Source organism: Lactuca sativa, chromosome 1, assembly GCF_002870075.4.
Source record: "Lactuca sativa cultivar Salinas chromosome 1, Lsat_Salinas_v11, whole genome shotgun sequence".
Lineage (NCBI taxonomy): Eukaryota > Viridiplantae > Streptophyta > Magnoliopsida > Asterales > Asteraceae > Lactuca > Lactuca sativa.
In genome coordinates, this window is record NC_056623.2 from 109,392,919 (window position 1) to 109,418,390 (window position 25,472).

Below are 25,472 nucleotides of genomic sequence, written 5' to 3' on the forward strand. Positions count from 1 at the left end.
TTGACTTAGAAATGGGAAAAGAATGGTAAAAATGACTAACTGTCATTTATATACCCTTTAGGGTTTTCGGTCCAAACACCATTTGGGCCGAAAACTCCTAGCTCTTGGGGTTTTGTGGCTTAATTGTTCTAAAATTAATCCTAAAGTATAATTCCTTTCGTTTATCCTTTCGGAGAATAAATATTTAAAACACTATAATGGACTTTAAACCGAGCTAAAAATTAGCAGGAATGAATTTGACTTTTATTCGAAGTGTTTAACTGTAGGGTTTGTACGAATAGAAATTTTGGGTTGTCACATCATCCCCCCGTTAGAGGGAATTTCGTCTTGAAATTAAAGTAGTTACAATTAACTAAACGAAAAGGTGAGGATATTTCAGTTTTAGTTTGATCCTCGCACTCTCATGTGAATTCTGTCCTCGCTTGGTGTTCCAGCGAACCTTCACTATGGGGATGCGACTTTGCTTCATCTGCTTGACCTCACGGTCCATGATCTCTACGTGTTCTTTCACAAAGTTGAGGCTCTCGTTAATCTCGATCTCGTCGAGTGGGATTACAAGAGTCTCATCGGACAGACACTTTTTCAAGTTTGGGAAGTGGATTGTAAAATGTAGGTTACTGAGTTCGTGAGTAGGTTGAATTCGTAAGATACAGGGCCAATTCTAGCAAGAATCTCAGAGGTCCTAACTATCTTTGATTTAGCTTTCCACACTTTCAGAACCGTATCAAGCCTTCCCAGGGTGAGACTTCCAAAAGAATTTGGTCTCTCACATGGGATTCCAAAGGTTTCTTCCTCTTGCTTCTCTTCCCAGTCAAGGGCCGCTTCCTTCTAGGTCAATGTCGTAAGAGGTTCCGTAATTCGCGAGGAGTTCTAAATGAACTACGACATTAGGTCAGCGAGACCTAGAATTTGGCGAATTCCTGTCAGCGTCTTCGGTGTTGAGAAATTCTTAACGGTTTTCATTTTGGAATGGTCCTCCAGAATTACCACATCACTAATAATGTGCCTTAGGGATTCGACTCTTCAATTCAAAAACTCATATTTAGAGAAATTCGCATAAAGCTTCTCTGATCATGATGTTTCCATGGATTGTTGTAGATGCTTTTTATGACTTCCTTCTTACTATGAGAGTAGATAAGTAGTTCATTTACAAGGATAATGACGAACTGATCCAAGTAAGAATGGCATACTCTATTCATTAAGTTCATGAATACTACGGGTGTATAGGTCCTATCCGAGGGGTATCATTACGGGCTCATAGCTTCCACATCGATTTTGGAAGATTGTCCTCGGGATATCCTTCAATAACACTCGTAACTGGTGATATTCGGATCTCAAGTCTATTTCTGAAAGGTAAATAGTTCCTTGCGGTTGGTCAACCGACTCATCTTATGCAACTCATCGATTTCTGAAAGGTGTATACAAGTAGTATATAATTAAGTCTGAAAAGGTAGTTGAATAAATGATTCTTCTTTAAACTCACATCCCAACGAGGAAAAGAAGTTAAAGTGAAATCATCCATTCTAAACTTGTATTCCCAACGAGGAAAAGAAGTTAAAGTGAAATCATCCATTCTAAACTTGTATAACCTTGATTATATACCACTCCTGTGTATACATTCTTCAGTGATAGATCAACAGTAATGGTCCTTGGATTGAACTTGACGTACTATACAATTGGTACTTTGGGGAGATTTGTTGAGGTTTCTTCGGAAAGGATAAGAAACATGAGGTACTCTATGCATGAGTACTTTTGAGTTATGAAATGAGGGCTTCGCTAGAAAGTTGATTTCGGAGAAAGAGATGTGCGCACGAAACTGGTAATGTGCGGATCGAATTGACTCAAGTTGTATGATAATATCGGACTCACATGGAAGTAAGTGTTGGATAAGGTGTCTAAGTCCATAACTATTTCGGGTGTGTACTTGACCCGACCCGGCATGGTCCATTTGGGTTGCATGGCACCATGCAATTGGATAGACTAAATGAGAGAAATAACACTTGGAGATTATTAATATATTATAAGTTCTAATATATTAATAATATTATTTGATTAGTTTGATCAAAGAATTAATTTGGAATTAATTAAATGATCAAAGGATAACTAATTAAATATATGGGTTGATTATGTAAATCATTCATATCTTGTATAGTGGGCTAAGAGGCTCCATGGATTATCAAGTTGGGTTCTACCCATAGGATGCTCCATGGGAGTTACAAACCCATGGGTCATGGAAATGAAGAGTCATGACACATTAGGGTTTACATGGTGTAACCCTAGATGTGTCAACACTATATAAGAGTCCCATTCTCCACCAAAATCGGCTACACATAAGAAACTAGAGGGCTTGGCCGATTTTAAGAAGTGTGTATTATCTCAAAGGTCTTTCCAAGAGCATTTGGTGTTGTGTGAAGCATTTGAGGCATCACACTTGGGGTGCTAGGCTCACAAGGTTTCAAGGAACATAAGAAACAACAAGGTAAGTTATTCTGTATTTCATTCAAGTTAAAATTGTTCCCCATGTATGCTAGATAGGAATATAACCTTGGAAATTCAACTTTGCATGATAATTAGACAAACATAGATCCAAGGTTATTAGGGTTGCATGTACACTTAGGAGTGTTAGAATGCTCAAAACCCATCAATGGTATCAGAGCATAGGCTTGTTTGTTTGTTATTTGTGCTTAAAAGTTGAAGAAAGTCGAAAAACTTGTTGTCTGACTGCTGGACTCGGCGAGTCCATGGGGGGACTCGTCGAGTTCACTTGTATCTTCAACCTACTCGGCGAGTAGGTTCATGTACTCGGCGAGTAGGGTCGACAGAGTGCAGATTTTCGACTTTAGTTGCTGGAAATGGATTAGAAACATTACCCTAAACTGTTTTGGTACTTGAAAACTTGTTTTAGATGGTGTAATGTCTTGCTAATTCATTTACAACAACTAGTTATCAAAATTACAAAGTTTTAAGTGTAGTTTTGATTCATGAAAATGCTTATGTTCATGTTCTTGATCTTATGATATTTAGATGATCATAGGAATTATTTGTAACCTATGTGGTAGTTTAATTCTTGATCATAATGTGTTTTAATGGTATCCATAACTTGTCCTCAAGTTATGGAAAACCAAAAGTCACTTGAGTTAAAAACCATTAAAAGAACACAAGAGTTAGAAAAATGAAGAGTCTTCATTTTATTACTCTATTAAACTCATAAGTTACAAGAAATGAAAAGTTTTGAAAGTTTACAAAACTTGCCCTCAAGTTTTGGAACAAGTAAAGTCAAGTGAAAACTTTAGTTCCAACCCTTAGAATTTTAAAAGTTAAAATTCAACCCTTATACTTATATTATTATGATTTAATAATTATATATATATGTATAAGAACAAAGTCGTCTTACAGCTAGTACGTCTCATTCACGAAACCGGTCTATAAGGTGGGTATAAGGTTGTTGCTTATAAAATGGCAACTTAATGGGTGTCCACTCTCACCCGCCGCTTGCTTGATCGGTGGAGGGTCGTTAGCCGAACGGGTAAGACAAGGACTTATAAATTCTCATTAAAAGTATGATGAATATTATAAAGTAACTAAATGTTTTATTAAATTCCCAATCTTAGTTACTTTAGGAAAAATGTGAATAAGGTGCTAATCCATGAAATTACACTTTACACTTTGTTTAAGTCGTTGGTGGAGCGTGTGTGGTTAACCGGCACACTAACTTGGACTTAACAAGGTAGGTAAAGGGTGACTTAAGGTTTATTATAGTATCGATGGAGCGTGTGTGGTTTACCGGCACATCGATTGAGTGACAAATTTTAAGGGTACCAAGTGATTTGCATGGTTACTTCACACCTCGTTTTGTGATCCTCGGTATCCCAGTCACAAAACTTGGAGGGCACACTCGAGATTGAAACATGCCTTTGAAAAGTTCATTTAATCTCAAAGAATCTAGGAATTTCTAAGAACCAATCAAAAACCTAATATTTAATATTTCGTTTTTTGTGGTGGAAATTGGTGAATCGTCATTCACCTACCTTTCAAATATGTTATAGCTTGGATTACGGCATACCTCTTCCAAGTTATAATATATTGTGATTGGATCCTATCCTTAATATTACATTTGGGGGTTTTATTAAGGACTCTCCTAATATATAAACTAATCTTGTCCTCTTCTTTCAGATGTCTTCAAACAATGTTGGCTCTAACCGTAACAGCTCCTTTACCCTTATGAACTTGTGTGGGAAAGTCACCTTTGATGGATCCAACTTCAATGAGTGGATCAGAAACATCAGGATGATTACCCGCTACGAGGACAAAGAATATGTCCTTGACAAGGAGCTTAAGGAGATTGATGAGACCACTGCAACTCCTCAGGAGATCGCTGACTTTCAGGCACATGAAAGGGATGCTACGAAAGTGCCATGCATCATGATGGCCACGATGACAGCGGAACTCCAAAAGTCTTATGAGGATTTCTACCCTTATGAAATGCACCAAGATTTGATGGAAAGATACCATCAAAGTGCACGACAAGAGAGGTATGAAATCATCTGCTCCATGATAACAACCATGATGAAGGATGGGGAATCCGTCACGAGCCACATGCAGAAAATGCAAAGGTATGTGGATCGTTTGCTGAAGCTTAATGTGAACTTCCCTGAGGATCTTGCAATAGATATCATTTTGCACTCCTTACCATCGTGCTATGATCAATTCCGCATGACATATCACATGAATAAGGAAGAGGTCACACTCAGCAAACTTCAGGGACTTCTCAAGACCGCAGAAACAGGTCTTAAGGGGAAGTCGGTTGTTAACACTCCTACTCAAAACTCTACTCCGGTTTTGGCAATCGGGAAAAGTCGAGGAAAGAAAAGAAAGAGCTCTTCGAAGGGTACCAAGGTTCGGACCCTTGATGGCTCTTCTTCAAGTGGAACCAAGAAAGGTTTCATCACTCCTTCTTCTGACCCAAAAGAGGCTGAATGCTTCTATTGCCATGAAAAATCACATTAGAAGCGGAACTGCCCAAAATACCAGCAAGTTGTGAAAGATGGGAAAGTTAAACCCAACCATGTAGGTATTTACACTATCATCTCTAATAACTCACCCCATTCTAAATCTTGGGTCCTTGATACCGGTTGTGGTATTCATATTTGTTGTGACTTGCAGGGACTAAGAAGAAGTGAGAATGTGGAGCAAGGAAGAATAAACTTGATCATGGGGAATAGGAAAGCTTTACCTGTTACCAAGATCGGAGTTTATACTTTATCACTAAGTAGTGGGTTTTATTTAGATTTGAATAAATGTTGTTACTCGCCAGGAATGGCAAGAAATATTATTTCCTTTCATGCTTTGTACAAACAAGGGTTTACCTTTTCATTTAATAATGAAGTTGGTTCTATTGATGCTTTCTTTAATAATGTTCTTTATTTTAAAGCATTACCTTGTGATGGTGTGTATGAAGCTGTATCTGTTGTAGATAACTTAGGAAATAATGTTTTGTGTATTGATTCTATTAATAATAATAACTTGGATAAAGCATCGTTATGGCATTGTCGTCTTGGACATATAAGCAAGAAACGCATAGGCCAACTCCAAAAGGATGGAGTCTTGGAGTCATTTGACCCAAAGTCAGATGATAGTTGCGAATCATGCTTACTTGGAAAAATGACAAAGTCATCCTTCACAGGTTCGTGTGAGAGGGGTGAAGGTTTGTTGGACCTTATACACACGGATGTGTGTGGACCATTCAAACATGCCACAAGGGATGCTAATCGTTATTATTTGACTTTTACCGATGATTATAGTAGATATGGATATGTCTACTAGATCAAGCATAAGTCAGAGACTTTCGAAAGGTTTAAGGAATTTAAACAGGAAGTCAAGAATCAATTGGGCAGGAACATTAAGATGATTCGATCCGATCGTGGTGGTGAGTATCTTAGTTCAGAGTTCCTTGACTATCTAAGGGAATGTGGGATAGTCTCACAATTGACACCTCCCAGGACACCACAGTTGAATGGTGTGGCTGAGAGGCGTAATTGAACCTTGTTAGATATGGTTCGTTCCATGATGAGTCGAGCTTCGCTACCAATCTCATTCTGGGGGTATGCCTTAGAGACTGCCACCCATATCCTTAATCTAGTCCCTACAAAGAAAGTTGCCAAAACTCCTCACGAGATGTGGACTGGTAAAGTACCCAAACTAGACCACATCAAGATTTGGGGTTGTGAGGATTTCGTGAGACGCGAGACTCATGATAAACTCGAACCCCGAAGCGAGAGGTGTATTTTCATCGGCTACCCACAGCAATCCTTTGGTTACCTCTTCTACAGACGTAGTGAAAATGTGGTCTTTGTAGCTAGGAGGGTTTCTTTAGTGAAAGAGAGTTCATAAGCCAAGGAAACAGTGGGATGCAAGTTGATCTTGAAGAAATTCAAGAGTCAAGCGGTGAAGGAACTTCAAACCCTAGCACTCAACTTGAGGAGGAAACTCCTGTTGAGCCAATTGACAAGTCTGTACCTCTGAGGCGTTCCCCAAGGGTTAGGAATGCTCCTGAGCATTACTATAGATTCCATATTACTGCAGAAGGAGATACACTTATCAGTGATGAGACACTGATAGGTCTGGATGAACCTAACAGTTACGCAGAAGCCATGGCAGGCCCTGAGTTAGCCAAGTGGAAAGAGGCAATGGACAGTGAAATACAGTCCATGTATGACAATCAAGTTTGGAACTTGGTTGAGAATGTAACGGGTCGTAAGACAGTAGGGTGCAAATGGGTCTTCAAGAAGAAGACCGACATGGATGGTAATGTACACACATATAAGGCTAGACTGGCTGCAAAGGGCTTCTCTCAAATTCCTGGAGTGGACTATGATGAGACCTTTTCTCCAGTAGCCAAGATTAAGTCTATTCGGGTTCTGTTGGCCATAGCTGCATTTCATGACTATGAAATATGGCAAATGGATGTCAAAACCGCTTTCCTTAATGGAAAGTTGGCTGAAGATGTTTACATGAGTCAGCCAGAGGGTTTTGTCAGCAACGAGTACCCTAATAGAGTGTGTAAGCTTGAGAAATCCATTTATGGATTGAAGCAAGCACCTCGCAGATGGAATCTTTGCTTTGATGAAAAGGTCAAGGAATTTGGCTTTTTTAGGAGTGAAGATGAGTCTTGCGTGTATGTCAAGGCTAGTGGGAGTATAGTTAGCTTTTTGGTGTTGTATGTGGATGACATACTACTCATAGGAAATGACATCCCAACTCTGCAAGAAGTTAATTCCTAGCTTGGGAAGTGTTTCTCTATGAAGGACCTAGGAGAAGCTACCTATATTCTAGGGATAAGGATCTTAAGAGATCGGAGTAAAAGACTAATTGGACTTAGTCAGAGTACCTACTTGGATAAGGTGCTGAAGAGATTTAGCATGCAGGATTCCAAGAAAGGAGAGTTACCCATCCAGAGTAACACCAGATTGAGTAAGATACAAAGCCCTAGCACTGAGGCTGATATAGCAGAAATGAGTCGAACACCTTATGCTTCGGCTGTAGGATCGATCATGTATGCTATGACGTGTACTCGACCCGATGTAGCCTTTTCCCTGAGCATGGTTAGTAGGTATCAGGCGAACCCTGGCAAGGCACACTGGACTGCGGTAAAGAATATCCTCAAGTACCTACGGAGGACTAAGGACTGGGTCCTTACCCTCGGTGGGAGTGATGACTTGAGAGTTGTAGGGTACAATGATGCTAGCTTCCAGACTGATAGGGATGATTTCTGCTCTCAGTCGGGTTGGGTCTTTACCTTAAATGGAGGAGCTATTTCTTGGAAGAGTTCCAAGCAAGAGACAGTGGCTGATTCAACTTGTGAATCAGAGTATATTGCAGCTAGCGAGGCGGCAAAGGAGGCAATATGGCTGAAGAACTTCATTGGAGACCTTGGAGTTGTACCAGCTATCAAAGAGCCAATGGAGATTTTCTGTGATAGTGAAAGTGTTGTTGCCTTAGCCAAGGAACCAAGGGATCACGGAAGATCCAAACACATCGACAGAAAATACCACTTTATCAGACATCGAATAGAAGAAGGACTCCTCGTGGCAAAGAGGGTATCATCGGATGAGAACCCAGCAGATCCCCTCACGAAGGGACTGACTCGGGTTAAGCATCTCCAGCATGCTCGGAGCATAGGGTTGAAGGATGATATTAGATTTAGTAGTTAGATAACCCAGAAATTTGTAAAGTGTAATTGACATTAGATGATGAATAAAAGGAGTTTTATTTATGAGTAAAGTGTTGCTATCTCTTGTCGATCGTTTACTATATTTCTTTTGCATGTTTTGACTTCCAAAATAATTTTGTTTGGTATAACATATTATTCAAACCTCCACAGTCGGTCATATGTAGGAAGTAGGTATGAATCAAGACTGTCATGATGGGTTGTAGAGGTCTAAGGTGTTGGACAAGGCTACAACAATCATGAGTGCTCATAAGTTCTGAGTATTGGACTCAACCCACGCTCACTGGAATCACTTCATGGAATTCTATCTCGAGTGATCGTGAGACGGTAATATCATATAAGTCTTCAAACCTAGAGATATGATTTGTTACTTACAAGTTGGTTATGCATTGATTGTACGAAAACGCATTGGTAACTCGATGTTATAAAACGTGCTTTTGTGTGTAATTCAATGAGTGGTAGAACAAACATATGAGTCGAAGTTTATCTGTTCCTTCTTGGATTAGAAGCTGATATCTGGGCCCCTCGATGATCTTGTTTTGACCTATGTACCGGGCCCAGTCAGAATTAAGTTGATGTGTTCAATTAAGTTCTTTGTCAAACAAATCGGAAATCGAGAAACAAACTGCTGGACAATAAGTAAGACATTGTTCCATGTATTTGTCCGACTGATATCTAGAACGGAGGATTATATGATCCCTTATCTTAAATGGCGTACCATCATCTTCTCAGTTCCGAGAGACCTTGAAAGAGCTACGATTGCTGGTCGGTTCCTGAAGTACTAGAGTTATAGTTATTAGACTTATCCAAGTGGGAGACTGTTGGATAAGGTGTCTAAGTCCATAACTATTTCGGGTGTTTACTTGACCTGACCCGGCATGGTCCATTTGGGTTGCATGGCACCATGCAATTGGATAGACTAAATGAGAGAAATAACACTTGGAGATTATTAATATATTATAAGTTCTAATATATTAATAATATTATTTGATTAGTTTGATCAAAGAATTAATTTGGAATTAATTAAGTGATCAAAGGATAACTAATTAAATATATGGGTTGATTATGTAAATCATTCATATCTCGTATAGTGGGCTAAGAGGCTCCATGGATTATCAAGTTGGGTTCTACCCATAGGATGCTCCATGGGAGTTACAAACCCATGGGTCATGGAAATGAAGAGTCATGACACATTAGGGTTTACATGGTGTAACCCTAGATGTGTCAACACTATATAAGAGTCCCATTCTCCACCAAAATCGGCTACACATAAGAAACTAGAGGGCTTGGCCGATTTTAAGAAGTGTGTATTATCTCAAAGGTCTTTCCAAGAGCATTTGGTGTTGTGTGAAGCATTTGAGGCATCACACTTGGGGTGCTAGGCTCACAAGGTTTCAAGGAACATAAGAAACAACAAGGTAAGTTATTCTGTATTTCATTCAAGTTAAAATTGTTCCCCATGTATGCTAGATAGGAATATAACCTTGGAAATTCAACTTTGCATGATAATTAGACAAACATAGATCCAAGGTTATTAGGGTTGCATGTACACTTAGGAAGTGTTAGAATGCTCAAAACCCATCAGTAAGGACATTAGATTTGATCATAAAGGCATTACAGACATAACACAACAATGCAACTTTTAACAGAGTTACATTACTTTAGATTTACAACTAGAATATTGCTGCGAATAAGGTATACTACAAAAGACAAGTATACGCAGCACGAGGGTCCTTTTACGGACGGGACCTTGCAAAAGAGAAGACTCTAGTTGCACTAGTTTTAAATAGTTTATGTGTTTGTTACAACAAACATCTTGGATACTCTAACGTGGGTCCGAAGTAGTCTCTTCTGCGGCAGTGATCCTTAGTATTTTCCCGTTTGCGCCGGAGTTCTTGGTTATTGGACAATCCTTTTGAGGTATCCAATCTCACCACATTGGTGACATATCTGGCTTGTACTAGCATTGGTGGTGGAAGTGAGGTTTCGAGTCAGAGTTATGTGGACACGGGTGTTTTCTTTGTTCATCCACTTTGAAAATTTCCTTTTATAGGGTCCGGTTTTACCACCACCATCGTGTGCAGGGCTAATCCCGATGTCAGGGACTTGAGAAATGGGTCGTACCAGTGCTAAAATGGCAGGAGTTTCCACTTGTTGCCGTTGCAGGGCAAGTCTTTGGGATCGCTTGTGCTCCTTTTGAGGTTGGCGATTTTGTTTCCTCTTATGGGTTTTACAGCTTTGCAAGCCCCTGACTGTTGTCATTTGTTGGCTTCCCGGATCGGTACAACGATCGGAGTTTTCAACTCCTTTGCCTATCTTGTTTGCGTTGTCAGAGTTGAGGTGTGCAAGGAAAGCTATCACGGCATTTGTTACTACAGCTTGGAATGTAGCGGCGTCGATATGAAAGATAGGGGTTTCGTTGCTCGGTTGACTACTTTTGGATGAAGACATGATTCTGTTATATGGAAAGAAAAGGAGTTCATGAGCTGAGATGATTGAACCTATATTATTTTGATTCTGACTAAGAGATGAGTTATTATACATGAAACCTTAGCTTATACACGTTATGATATAATCAAGATTGGGCGGATAGTAAAATGTGTGATTCTACTCTAGTTTTACATCCCGACGATGACAAGAAACTAAGTTAGAAATCTCACATTCTATTGTCTACCAGGTTTTCGTTATATATAACTTGGGAATGTATAAGCGAGGAAATCATAATAATAACCTTCTTATGAATCCTTTTTAATGAATTAGAATTCCTAGTAAATGCTACCATTGAACCAAGATTTATTTCGATCGTTCACCTAACGAGTAAAAGTATGTTCTCGAAGGTTTAACCTACATCCCTATGATGCAGTCATAGTATAGAGTAGAAGTAAGTTCACGGAATGGTCTTAAGACGTTTGTCGTTTAAACCAGGGTACCATTAGTTTGTGAATAACATGATCCAACCTTTGAAAGAGAATCGGGAATGATCCCTGAGCTAAATTAATCTAGTCCAATAACTTGATTAGAGTGGGTTTCTGTAACAACCCGAAGTTGTTCATCGCCGAAAACCCGTTCTACCCGAATAACTCGTCGGAAATCGAAATGTCCCGTTATCGTTTTTGGGCTTAGTTAACTAAAATTATATATTTATTTTCATTCAATGAGGGTCCAAATCATTTAAGAACTCATGAATTTAGCCCAAGACAATTATTTCATAAGTTTTAGAAATATCCTCGTCGGGTGACGGAAACTCAATCGGGTGCGACCCAAAGCATCGTTTAAGGCTGGTATCGGGTACAATTCCACCGTGTCCAAGTTTTAGGAACTATATAAACATGTTTAAGCACTCATTTGAATCTTTTTCTTTCTCTCTCTACTCTCTCTCTAACCTCTCTCCTAAATCCAAGAATTAAGTGTCCAAAACTCAAATTTAAGGCTTCAAATCCTTAAGGTACCTTCCTAGCCTTAATCTATAGCATGTTTAGCTTCCAAATTAGACACTTAATCATGAAATTCGACAATATATGTGATTTTACGGCCCAGGAGGCTGCCTAGGCCGTAAACACCATTTTGAAGGGTTTTAAGCCCTTAAACTCCTTCCTAAACTCATTTGGACTTTAGATATGGCTAAGGGACTTCAAGATATGGACTAAGAACATTTAAAACTTTGATTTTGAGCCATTTGAAGGAGTTTATGGCCAACGCATAAGCTTGGGCCGTAAACTCATGTAAATGGGGTTTTCATGCCCTTAAACCCTTCCAAATCACTTTTATGGCTTAGATATGAATTATAGGACCTTGGTATTAGCATTTAGACACTTGAGGCATGATTTTTGGGGGATTTAGATGAGTTTATGGCCAAGGTGAGTGCTTGGGCCGTAAACTCCCCAAAACTTGACATAAATCCAATTCTAAGGTGTTAGAAAGCCATCCAACACCACCAAAAGCCTTGGAATAAATCAAGGGACCAACCAAAAATAGTTTAAGGGCCTAAAACACATCATTTATGAGATTTCTAAGAGTTTACGGCCAAGGCTTGTTCTTGGGCCGTAAACTCCAAAATTTTTGGTGTTAGAATGGAAACTAAACACCCCTAAGGCCCTTAGATGAATTTTAGAAGCCATTCTATGCAAGTTTTAGACCTTGAAACAGTTTGTAGCACCCTATAGAAGAGTTTACGGCCATGAGGGGGGTCTCATTGGCCGTAAACTCCATAAAACCCCTCAAATGTCCCATAAAACTCATGTTAGGCCTTGGAATAATTCTATTAATCACATGTGATTTGTTCTAGAAACATTTAACACCATTTTCTTGAGAAAATAGGAGTTTACGGCCAGGAAGCCATGCTAGGCCGTAAACTCCCATATAAGTGTCTATTTGATGCTTTGAAATCATTTCAAGTCCTTAAACCAAGTCTAGAAATTATCCCCTAAGTGTTAGAAGTCATTTAGCACCATAAACCACACCCACCATGAGTTTACGGCCGTAAACTCATGGGGAATAGGTGTTTTTATACCAAAACTCTTGTATTAGTTTACTCATGGGGAGTAAACTCAAGTCCCAAGTCCCTAGTGTCATTTCACATCCATAAACACCACCCGGGTCCCTCCAAACACTTGTATCGGAGTGTTTTCGCGACTTGAAGCAAGTGTCCCTATCATATAAATAAACTAAGTCCTAATTAGATACAAATGTGTATCTTTACATTATAATTAGGAACCTCGTGTATTTACAAGCCCCAGATCAACTCTTAGCGTCCATATCGTCATACTTCTCGTCCGGTGAGTTCATACCCCTACGCCTTTTTCACTATTTTTAACTGTTTTCAGGGGGGGAATACAAGCAAACCATAACTGTTTTCAAATCATAACATTTATATGTTTCAAATAATATCTGGCAATCTTATAAAACTCTTTTACTCCTTATGTATTATGTTGAGCATAAGGAAAGATTTATCAATTTCAACTAAATGGATTTTAGTTAAGAAAATAACCAAACTAATCAAATTATTATGGGAATAATTTGGGGTTCTATGTTTCTCTTTTTATCATGTACTGATATCTGTATTAAGTTATTAGATAAACTATGTCTGGTTCAGTTTATCTCTATATCATTCGAATGTTTTGCCAGATAGTCTCATTATATGTATCTATTTTTCAATGTATCATGTCTTGAAATCCTTGTATGTATGGTATCGTATGAGAATCCTGTGAATAGTTTAATACTAGCTTGTGAGATAGTCACTACCCTTTACGGATGATCAAGTAAATCCTCTCTGGAAGTGTAACCAGAGTCTCCTGGAGGGAGAGCGAAGAATTTGTGAATAGATCTATTCGGGACTGACAATCCCACACCTTAACTGCTAGCTACAGTTAGGCGGGCGCGCCTGGGGTGACAAATTCTGGATATCATTCGACGTCTGACTAACGTCAAGGAGGTCTCGTTGTCATATTAGCATGGTTACCCGACTCACAATACGTATTAATATAAACTTATTCACAGCTAGGATTTGTTTAGAATCTAAATCTGTTCGGGATGGTAATCCCATGGTCTTGTATCTATATCTCATTCGGGATGGTAATCCCATGGTTTTATGTTTATATCTCTTTCGGGATGATAATCCCATGATCTTGTGTCTATATTTCGTTCGGGATGGCAATCCCATGGTTTTGAAACTAAATCTTATACGGGATGATAATCCCATGATTTTATCAATATATCTTATATCTACTTTCGGGATAGTGATCCCATGGTTGTTATCGAATTATCTTATAACTGGTTCGGGATGTAGTCCCAAGGTTTTTAAAATACTAGCTATTTACAGTTCATCTAAATTATAGTTTTATGTATTAAACTATACCATGTGTTATGCAATCAATCTTGTAATTAGGAAAATATGGGATTTTCCTGGGATTAATTTATATCCGTAACAGAACTGTAACGAAAGATAACTTAACTACTTTACTTAAGAAAATATGGGATTTTTCTTGGATGTCAAATCTTTTCAGAAAACTAGAGGAAACTGATACATTTTCAGAAACAGAAAGGAAACATAAACATTTTCACAAAACAAAACCACTTATGAACTCACCAGCTTTATGCTGATTTTCAAACCGCTTGTATTCTCAGGTCCAAGTTAGACAGGTACCCGGCGATATCTTTTGGTGAAGACGGAGTGCTCCGAAGACTCGTCTCTTTTGTTCATACGATATATGTATAATTTTGTACAATTTACTTTTGAACCAAATGTAAACTTTCACATATATGTAATGTAATGGTTGTTTACTATGATTACTATGTACATTGGATTTGATACACAACATGGAGTCAACCCCGGGAACGTTTCCGCCTTTGGTTTTCGGGGTGTGACAGTTTCAGATAGAATCCTATGAAAGAATGATGAAAGTACTTGAACAAAGAGTGACATAGAATTTAGCCGATTGTCAATATCATTGATGGTTAAGATGTAATAAGTTCGGGAAAATTAACTTTGTAGTAGGTCTTACATCACATTCGGAGTAAAAAGTCTTTGACAGCAGGAAGGTCTAATCAAAAGTACTTACGGTACAAGGTAGTCACATAGAAAAGTGCTACACAGAACCTAGATAGGAAAACGGTTCTTTAAGACAAAGAAGAAAGTAAAACATCTCCTACTGGCGATGGTCATCCCTATGGTGAACCCTCAGTTCAGCTAGTTGACGTTCCATATCAAGCAAGTATCTTTCGTACACCCTCTGGCATACTTGGAGCTCTATGACTTCAGCTCTAGTTTCAGCTAATGCTTGCAGCAGGGCCTAATGGTCTCTCTCAGATCTCTCACAAGCATTTTCAAGGCGATTGGTGCGAACGGTATGCATTCCTGCATTGGCATCAACTTCTGCGATACGATGGATAGCTGTCCTGCCCTGGATCTCGTTTCGGGCAACTCTATGGATCAGGATTGGCAGAATTCTGTCTGTGGAGCTTCCTTCACTTATGTTGTAGAAGCTTCGGTCTCCATTAAACATCATAGGTTGATCTTGATCTTCGCTCCATGTTTCCAAGCATTCTACCCAAGGAGGCATCGGGCCATGAAAAGCCGAAAGAGATTGGATGATCGTACTTAGGTTCTTCTCCAAACCATCCAACGTTGCCTTCATTCAGAAGGTATGGATCGTCGTGGGGATGGAGTCCAACCATGTTATATATGCGAGAATTGGGGTAAGGAAATAGTTATTAGACGAACTAACTAGATAATTATTAATCTTCATTAGTCACATCACTATTTGTAAAGTGCATACTAGTTATATGAAATCAAAACATGATAGGCCTTCGAATAAGTGACCTTAACTCCAAATTCCCAAGGAACAGGGGTAAGGCACAAATTCACAGATTCTAAGTCTATATCATTTATGGGTTGATATACTCAATTCACTATAAGCAATGCCTAGTAATGAATATCTTAGTGTATCCACTTGGCAACCATTGAACTAGTAATGAATATCTTTTTAGTTCTCAAGTAAGTAATTTTAGTAACACAAAATACTCCCATAGTATTTTAGACTTATGTTCTGCTCTAATTTTCTCATTGTGGTAGTGTTGGTAAGTTTTTTAGACTTGTTGCCACATCACAACCATTCTTGGGCATGTGCTAATCACTCCTCAGACAAGCATAGTTGATCAGGCTATGCTTCTCCCAAGACTGACCATACATCCCCGAGCTTACTTGTGATATTCAACAATCGTAATACTTTTGTTCTTGTCATTGTGACACTAATTTTAGTATGAATGAATGTATGTATACTTAGTTAACTATTTTATTATTTAAATGTACAAACTCTCAGTCAGAGTGTTTTAATCCCATTGTATTTATAGTTAGTATATCTTTTATGGGTTGATATACTCAATTCACTATAAACAATGCTCTGATACCAATCTCTCACACCCCAAAACCAAGAACACGGAAACATTCTGCGGCGGAGGACGTCATGTATAGTATCACAACAATGCAAAGTAGTAAACAAGCAACACCATCCATTGCATTAATAGTATAATTTTAATGACAAGTGTGTTCTTGCATAGTATAAAACATCTTAATGAATACTCAAAATAAAAAGACGAACCTGTCTATTTGTGGCCTGAGAATACAAGTTATTTTGAAAGCGAGTATCAGCAATAAAGCTGGTGAATTCATAAGTATTTATGTGTCTTTGACTTGTAAAAACTGTAAAGGAAAGACTTGTAATTGTTTGAAGAAAAGTTTGTATAAGTTTGAAAATGTTTGTAAGTAATTGTAAACGTTTGAAAAACCCTAGAAAACTCCATATTTACTACTAGTATAAAAAGTAGTCTTCTACCAAGACCCAACTGTTTTGAAAGTAGCCTTTTACCAAGACTCGACTGTTTTGAAAGTATGAACCTCTACTTAAGTGAAGGTTTTTCCTTCTACAACTATTATTATTCAAATCTAATCTACCTCATCGATTATGTGAATGTGACACAAAGTAAAGGTAATAATAATATAGTAACTGGATTTGTAATCCTTTTGTATTTGTCGTATGTAAAGTATAGGTACTGTAGTATTTCTAATAGGTGACTACTATTGTACTAATTGCCTTAACTGAGTATTAACGCATAATGTGATGGCTAGATCCCATACTAAATGCTCCCCTGTCAAGAGATTCTGGGAACCAAACGACACTCCTGCAATGTTGCAAGCCGTGAACATCCACACTATTATGATCATGTATACCCAATATAACTATCACCTTTTGTTTAAAACAATGTGTTAGTGATTCATTAGTATAGTTAGATTCTGTAATTGTTCCATGCTATAGCACCTTGACGTGTATTGTATCTTCCTCCCTGTATTCCTTTATTGTATGTTCTCTTATGTTATTATGTATTGTATCTCTATAACGTATGTATTGTATTAGTATGTATGTAATTGTAGTTTTGTAATTGAATCTTTTTATATAGTATCTTTTGTATTAGTATAGACTCATGAATGAACTTACTCTTGTGTGATTCCTTGTACTTAGAATAGTAAGTAGTATCTCTTAACTATACCTATTATAGCTACTAGTAATGTACGTGTATAACCGAAGTATGCCTTTGCTACCCAAAGGTACTTAACTGACTAATGGAACTTTAATGCCTATATATGTATACATGATATATAACTCATATTTAGATGACATTCAGACGAATAACCAATACCCTAAGGCCACATCCCAACGAGGAAAAGGAAATAAAGTGAGCTAGCCATCCTAAGTCCTTTAAACATTACTTATATAACTATACATATATGGCCATGCATTTGATAATATAAAAGCATAAAAGAAGTTTTGTAAAACCTTTGAAAAGTTTAATAACTAAGAAATGATGAATTGATGTCAGTTTATAAAACAATTTGAAAACAGTTTGTTTGATAAGAAAAATTTTAAGCATAAGAAAACCTTTTTTTGAAACAAAATCGTAACAAAGTTTGAAAGGAAACATACAGTATGTAAGATAGTTTGATAAAGAGTTTTAACATGTAAAAACGTTTGAGAAAGTCATTTGAAGTAATATGTTTGGTAAAACAGCTAAAAGTGTAGTAAATCCATTTGTATGCTAGTTATTAATCACATGTGATTGATGTACTAACTAGCATGAGTCAACTTGTATCCCCCCATAAAAGCATTTATAAACATTTAAAGGTTAATTAAGGGGTATGAACTCACCTGTAGTGAGTGGTTTGGATGAACGGATTGTATAGGATGTTAAGTGTCAAGTGAAGACTTGAGCACACACATGGGTCCTATATAACATATAATAACACATATATGTAACCAATTAATCATTTAACAAATAATTAACCAAGTTAAGACACCCTAGGACATGGAAAACACTTTGATTCAAGTGCTAGAAGTATCAATGGATGCATCTAAGGGTTGTATAGCTACCAAATGGAGCTTTTGGTCCAAGTGGTATTCGGTCCTAATGACCTTTCGGTCATGGTTGTTTCCAGTCCAAATGACCTTTCAGTCATGGGGGTTTTCGGTCTAAGGAGCTTCAACTGAAAGCTCCTCCGATCTTTTAAAAATAATGCTCTTCAAGGAGACTTTCTCAATGGGATCGATCTCTAGGTTTCTGTGACAACCCGATATTTCGAGACAATGAAATGTAACACCAGTCAAATATAGATAAAAATTTAACTTTCCTAGAATCTTATTTGGGTTAAATAAAGTAGTAGGAATCGTATCAAGGTTTTCATACATATAAAGAACCCAAAAATCCGAGTTATAATGAAGAAGTTATGACCAACCGAAGATTCTCGACAAAACCGGCAATACTGATAGACGTAAAATGTGAAGTTTCAATGCAATAGTTTTTGGCCTTAGGTATCTAAATGAAAGTTTAAGATATCATCAAACCGTAAACGTACATAAAAAGAACGTCCAAATCTGACTTCGTATGAGGAAGTTGTGATTTTTCTAAGTTACAGATATAACAGTAGACAACTAAAAACTCGAAATTGAGATTGAGAGACTTTTAGCTGACACAATCTAAATGAGAATTGAAGGGCTCAACAATACTAGCGCAACGGTAAAAAGTCTGACGAAAACGGACGTCGGATGAAGAAGTTATGGAACTTTAACGGACTTTTCCTGTCCCGACCTATTAAAAATATAATATTAAAAATAAATTCAAAACTAGCCGACAGAGTCTAAAAGAAAGTTGTAGATCGTAGTCTCACCTTCGCGTGGATATAAAGAATGTCGAAAACGGAGTTCGTATGAGAAAGATATGAATTTTTGAAGTTTACTAATTAATTAAAATATAAATTTAATTATTATCCGAAGAACGAGTCAGCGGTCCGATCCCCGATACGCCCAGCGTACTCGGATGCTAGGCTCCGGTTCGTCCACGTCGCTCCAATGTTTCGACCGAGGATGCGCTCATGCATGACGCATGAGTACGCAGCGCGTACTCTCGTACGCCCCGCGTAACGAGACCTCTCAGACCCCTATAAATAGAGATGCGAGGGTGTCGGCCATATTGGCTAATTTCCTTCCTTTCTCGCGCCGAAGCTCTGTGTTTCAACCCTCGGATTCATCCCAAAGGCCCGGTTTTCATATCCAAGGTGGGAAGAAAGTTTTACACTCCCGAGACTCCCGAGATTTCCCGAGAATCTCGAGAGATCCGCTTTCTCGAGTAGAAGTTCTGCTCGGTTTTCGTCACGCTTTCTTCAATCAATCAAGTGAGTTCATACCCCTATAAACTACACATTTAAATGTTTTATAAATACTTTTATATGCTTTTAAGGGGGGGAATACAAGTTAAATACTCGATTATTGTCGTGTGTTATATAATAAAGTTCATTATACGCTTTTTATCAACGGAATCATATGTGATTTATAACAATTATATGGAAACTTTCGTAAGAAAAATATATCATGATAACATCATAACTTTTGAAATGAAAAGTGTTGTTATATATATATATATATATATATATATATATATATATATATATATATATATATATATATATATATATATCAAACACTCTGCTTATACTGTATGTATATGTGTCCATCTTTGGTACTACAAACATACGATTATTTTGGCACGAAAAACATCAATATTTTGGGATACTTGTTGTAATAAATCAATCATATGGGATTTATAACTAGTATACAAATGGATTTACTACAGGTTTAGCAGTTTTACTAAACATATTACTTCAAATGACTTTCTTAAACGTTTTTACCTGGTTAAAGCTCTTTATTAAACTGTCTTACACACTGTAAGCTTCCTTTCAAACTCTATTACAAAGGTGTTTTCAAACAGTGGTTTTCCGTGTACTTAAACTGTCTTATCAAACAAAATACTTTCAATCGTTTTATAAACTGACATCAAGTCACAAATTCTTTATTAGACTTTTCAACGGTTTTACAAAACTTCTTTTATGCTTTTATATTATAAATTTCATGCCTCTACATGTATAGTTATATAAGAAATGTTTAAAAGACTTAGGAAGGCTATCCACCCTATTCCTTTTCCTCGATTTGGATGTGGTCGGGTGGGATATCGGGTACCCGTCCGAAGGTCGTTTAAATATTAGTTATATATCATGTGTACATATATAGTCATAAATGTTCCATCTGTTAATTCTGTTCTAACGCTCTTGAGTAGCAAGAGTGTATAAATCTACTTGGACACTCATCAATTACATTCTAGTAAACTATTATAGGAATAGTTTAAGGGATACAAAACATTATTCCTATTACAAGAAATTACACCAGAGTCAGTTCATTCATGAGTCTAGACTACATGCTATATGAAGGGATACTCTTACAGAGATTCCTCTTACGTGGATATATTTATAGGGATACTCTTACATAGATACGCTTACATGAGTACGTTTACATGAATACTCTTACATGAATACTTATACATGAATACTTTTACAGAGACATTATATGGAAATCTTCTATTACATATTATATGTCTAGATATTGTTATATAGTTCTCCTTTCTATCTTTACCTTGTGATGCAAACACATCAGCGACGAGATAGATTGGACTTTATATCCTAGTACCAAAGGATACTTTACGGGATTAACCATTCCTAGAATCTCTATTAGCTACAGAGGTAAATGCACATCCACGGATGTCTTCGGTTGATACCATTACAGGTATACTTTAAGAGATTAACTATTCCTACACCCAACTGTTAGCAACAGAGGTAAATGTACATCTACGGATGTCTAAAGTTAACATTGTTAGTTATCCTAGTATAAAGGGATATTACGTAAGTTAGTTATCCTAGTATAAAGGGATAATAAAAAAGTTAGTTATATTATTACCATTATCTTGTGACTCATCCACATAACCAATAAGGTGAATCGTATTTGAGTATCCTAGTACCAAAGGATACAATTTCTTATATTAATAATAATTGTCAAACAGTCGGGTATTGATAGAAGACTACTTTCAAAACAACTAGGTCTTGGTAGAAGATTTCATCTATACTAATAGGAATCATAGGGATTTCTAGGGTTTACCAAACGGTTTCGATTACTTACAAACATTTCCACACTTATACGAACTTTCTTCCAGAACAATATCAAGTCTTTCATTACAAGTCTTACAAATCAAAAACACATTAATACTTATGAATTCACCAGCTTTTTGGTTGATACTCGCTTTCAAAATAACTTGTATTCTCAGGTCGCAAATAGACAGGTACGACGACCAGGTTTTGTGAAGACGGAGCAATCCAGACTCGTTTTATTTTCTGTTTATTCATTTTTTGTTGTATATTACGAAAGAACACACATGTACTTGAAACTTATACTATTAATGCAATGGATGATGTTTTTTGCTTGTTTACTACTTTACATTGTTGTGATACATTACATGACGTCCTCCGCCCCAGAATGTTTCCGCCATTCTCGGTTTTTGGGTGTGACAGATTGGTATCAGAGCATTGTTTATAGTGAATTGAGTATATCAACCCATAAAAGATATATTAACTATAAATACAATGGGATTAAAAATACTCTGACTTAGAGTTTATACTTTTAAATAATTAAATAATTAATTAAGTATATGTGCCTGCATTCATACTAAAATCAGTGTCAGAATGACAAGAACAAAAGTATTACGATTGTTGAATATCATAGGTAAGCTCGGGGATGTATGGTCAGTACTGGGAATGGCATAGCCTGATCAACTATGCTGGTCCGAGGAGTGATTAGAATATGCCCAAGAATGGTTGTGATGTGGCAACAAGTCTAAAAACTTACCAACACTACCACAATGAGAACATTATAACAGAACCTAAGTATAAAATACTATAGGAATATTTTGTGTTACTATAATTACTGACTTGAGAACTAAAAAGGATCTTCATTACTAAGTTGATGGTTGCTAAGTGGATATACTAAGGTTATATGTAACTAGGATGTCATAGACTTAGAATCTGTGAAATTCTGCTTTACCCCGGTTCCTTGTGAATTTGGAGTTGAGTTCACTTATTCGAAAGTCTATCCTGTTTTGATTACATATAACTGGTATGCACTTTACAAATAATGATGTAACTAATGAAGATTATCTAATATTTATCTAGATAGTTCGTCTAATAATTATTTCTTTACCCAAATTCTAGTGTAGATAACATGGCTGGACTCCATCCCCACGACAACCCGTACTTCCCGAACAAAGACAATGTTCGATGGTTTGAAAAAGAATCGAAGATTGATCATCCAATCCCTTGAATGATCACCATGCTGAAAACCTTTCAGATGTTGATAACTCCGAACCCGAGGTTGAGAACCTACCCCAGACAGCTCCCGTTCCAATTCCTAACCCTCGTCTAGCTTTTTCATAGCCCGACGCTCTTGGGTAGAATGTGTGGAAACAGGGAGCGAAGAGCAAGAACAACCCATGCCATTTAATGGTGACCAAAACTCTTATGACCTGAGCAATGGGAGCTCAATAGACCGAATCTTGCCAATCCTAACCCGAAGAGTTGCCCGAAACGAAATTCAGGGCAGGACCACTTTTCAACGTATCAAAGAGGTTAATGCCAATGCAAGAATGCAAATGATTCACACCAATCACCTTGATCACCAGTGAGAGATCTGAGAGAAACCATGAGACCCCGCTGCAAGCACTAGCTAAAACCCGAGCTGAAGTCATAGAGCTCCAAGTACGCCAGAGGGTGTACGAGAGATACCTGCTTGATATGAAACATCAACTAACCAAACTAAGGGTTCACCATAGGGGTGACCGTCGCCAGTAGGAGATACCTTACTTCCTTCTTTGTTTTAAAGAACCGTGTTCCTGTCTATGTTCTATGTTCTGTGTAGTACTAAGGATTCACCATAGGGGTGACCGTCACCAGTAGGAGATAAGTACTTTTAGTTAAGTCTTTATGCTGTCAAATACTTTTCTACTCCGAATATGATGTATGACCTACAACACAGTCAATTCCCCCAAACCTATTACATCTTAAACATCAATGCTATCGAAAGTCGACTAACTTCCGTGTTACTCTTTGTTCAAATACCTTCATTTTACTACCTTTGGAGTCTATCTGAAACCCCATCTAGTCAAGTTATTGGAATAAGGTAATTTAACTCCAAAATCATTTTCAAGCCTCTTTTAAAGGTTGGATCATATTTATTGGGTTTTGAGCATTCTAACACTCCTATGGTGTACATGCAACCCTATAAACCTTGGATCTATGTTTTCTCTATTATACATGCAAATAAGAACTTTCCAAGGCTTTAATCCTAACTAGCATACTATGAGGTAACTATACTACAAAGACTAGTTAGATGACATACCTTTTGGTGTAGCTTGATGTCTTCAAGCTTTAAGAGCTTAGCCCCAATAGTGTGGAAGCCTCAAATGGAATCACAAATCACCAAAACACCTTGGAAGACTTTAGAGAATATGGATACTTGGTTCTCTCTAGTGAAATTGGCTAGCCTTCTTAGTGTACCCACACTAGTGCCCATTTCACCAACCAAGGACATCTTTATATAGTGTGGAGGATTAGGGTTAAACCCTAATACCCATGACCTTTCATTTCCTAGGATCCATGGGTTAAAGCTCCATGGACTATCCATGAAGACTTAGCCCAACCTAAATGAACTTGGCCCACTACACATATATATCTAAGAGTCCATATTTAATTAGTTCATTTTGATCACTTAATTAATTATAAATTAATTCTTGATCAATACTAATTAAATAATATGATTATATTAATATATTAGACTTATAATGTATTAATATAAATCATAAATATACTATTCTCAAAATACTATCCATATAAATTGTGCCGATGAAGTGCAACCCAAATGGACCATGCCGGGTCGGGTCAAGTACATACCAAATATAGTTATGGACTTCGACATTAATCCAACAGTCTCCCACTTGGATAAGTCTAAAACTATTATTGAGTATGACTTCAAAACCTAACTGGCAATCGTAGCTCTTAAAGGCGCTGTCGAACTCTGATATTGTCAACGAACTTGTCCATTAGATAAGGGATCATATATTCCTCCATTCTACATATCATATGGACTGAGACATGGATTATAATCATTCTCTCTGTCCATTTGTTGTTTCCCGATTTCCGATTCATGATGACTGACTGATTGAACAAATCAAATCAGTCCTGGCTTGGCCAAGCACTCACATGTATCATCATTAAATCATCGAGGGGCCCATAGATATCGCTTTTATCCCGAAGGTAAAAGGAATGGATAAACTTCGACTCATATGACTTGTTCTACTACTTGTTGAATCATACACAAAGGCACGTTTTATAACACCGAGTTACCGAATGCGTTTTCGTGCAATCAATGTACAACCAACTCATAGTAACAACTCATATCTCTAGGTTTGAAGAATATATAAGATATTATCGTCTCATGATCACTCGTGATAAAATCCATGAAGTGATTCCAATGAGCGCGGGTTGAATCCAATACTCAGAACTTATGAGCACTCATGAGTGTTGTAGGCCTTTGTCCAACATCTTAGACTTCTACATGCCAACCCATGACAACCTTAATTCATATCTACTTCCAACATATGACCGACTGTGGATGGTGTGAATAACTTAGTCATTCCAGAAGAATAACCTAGTTTATTCTGGAAGTCAAAACATGCAAAGTGAAACACAAGAATAAATGAATCAAATATGGTATCAAACCCTATGAATATAAATAAACACTTTTATTTATCACCATACTGATTACTCATTATTCATTGTTTCAGTTTTATCAACGTTATACTTGAATTTAAAACAATAGTTGTCCCATGCTCCAAGCATGTACACTATGTTTTCTAAACACTAGTCATGCCATACACAAAGTATGCATACTATGTTTGTCTATGATCTTTACTTTGTGAAATAGATCAATTGAGCATAACTCCAATGATCATCTTTTCACAGTCCCAAACCATTACTGCAAATGCAAGAATTCCAAATTCATGCCATTTACTGAAATCTGTTAGAGTCTAAACTTATATGCATTGATCCTCTTGTAATGATTATGCACAAATTCAACCAGACTTGGCAACAATCATTACAGAGTATTCCAACGGATATCAACTCCTTGGAAACATCCTTCTTGCATTAAGTTTCCTAATCTTACAGATTGAATACTTTTTATCTTCAAACCATTTCCATATTTCATTTTGACTATCACTTCCGAACAAGAGTTGCCTCTTTTCAGACTATGTCAATATGGTCCTTCCA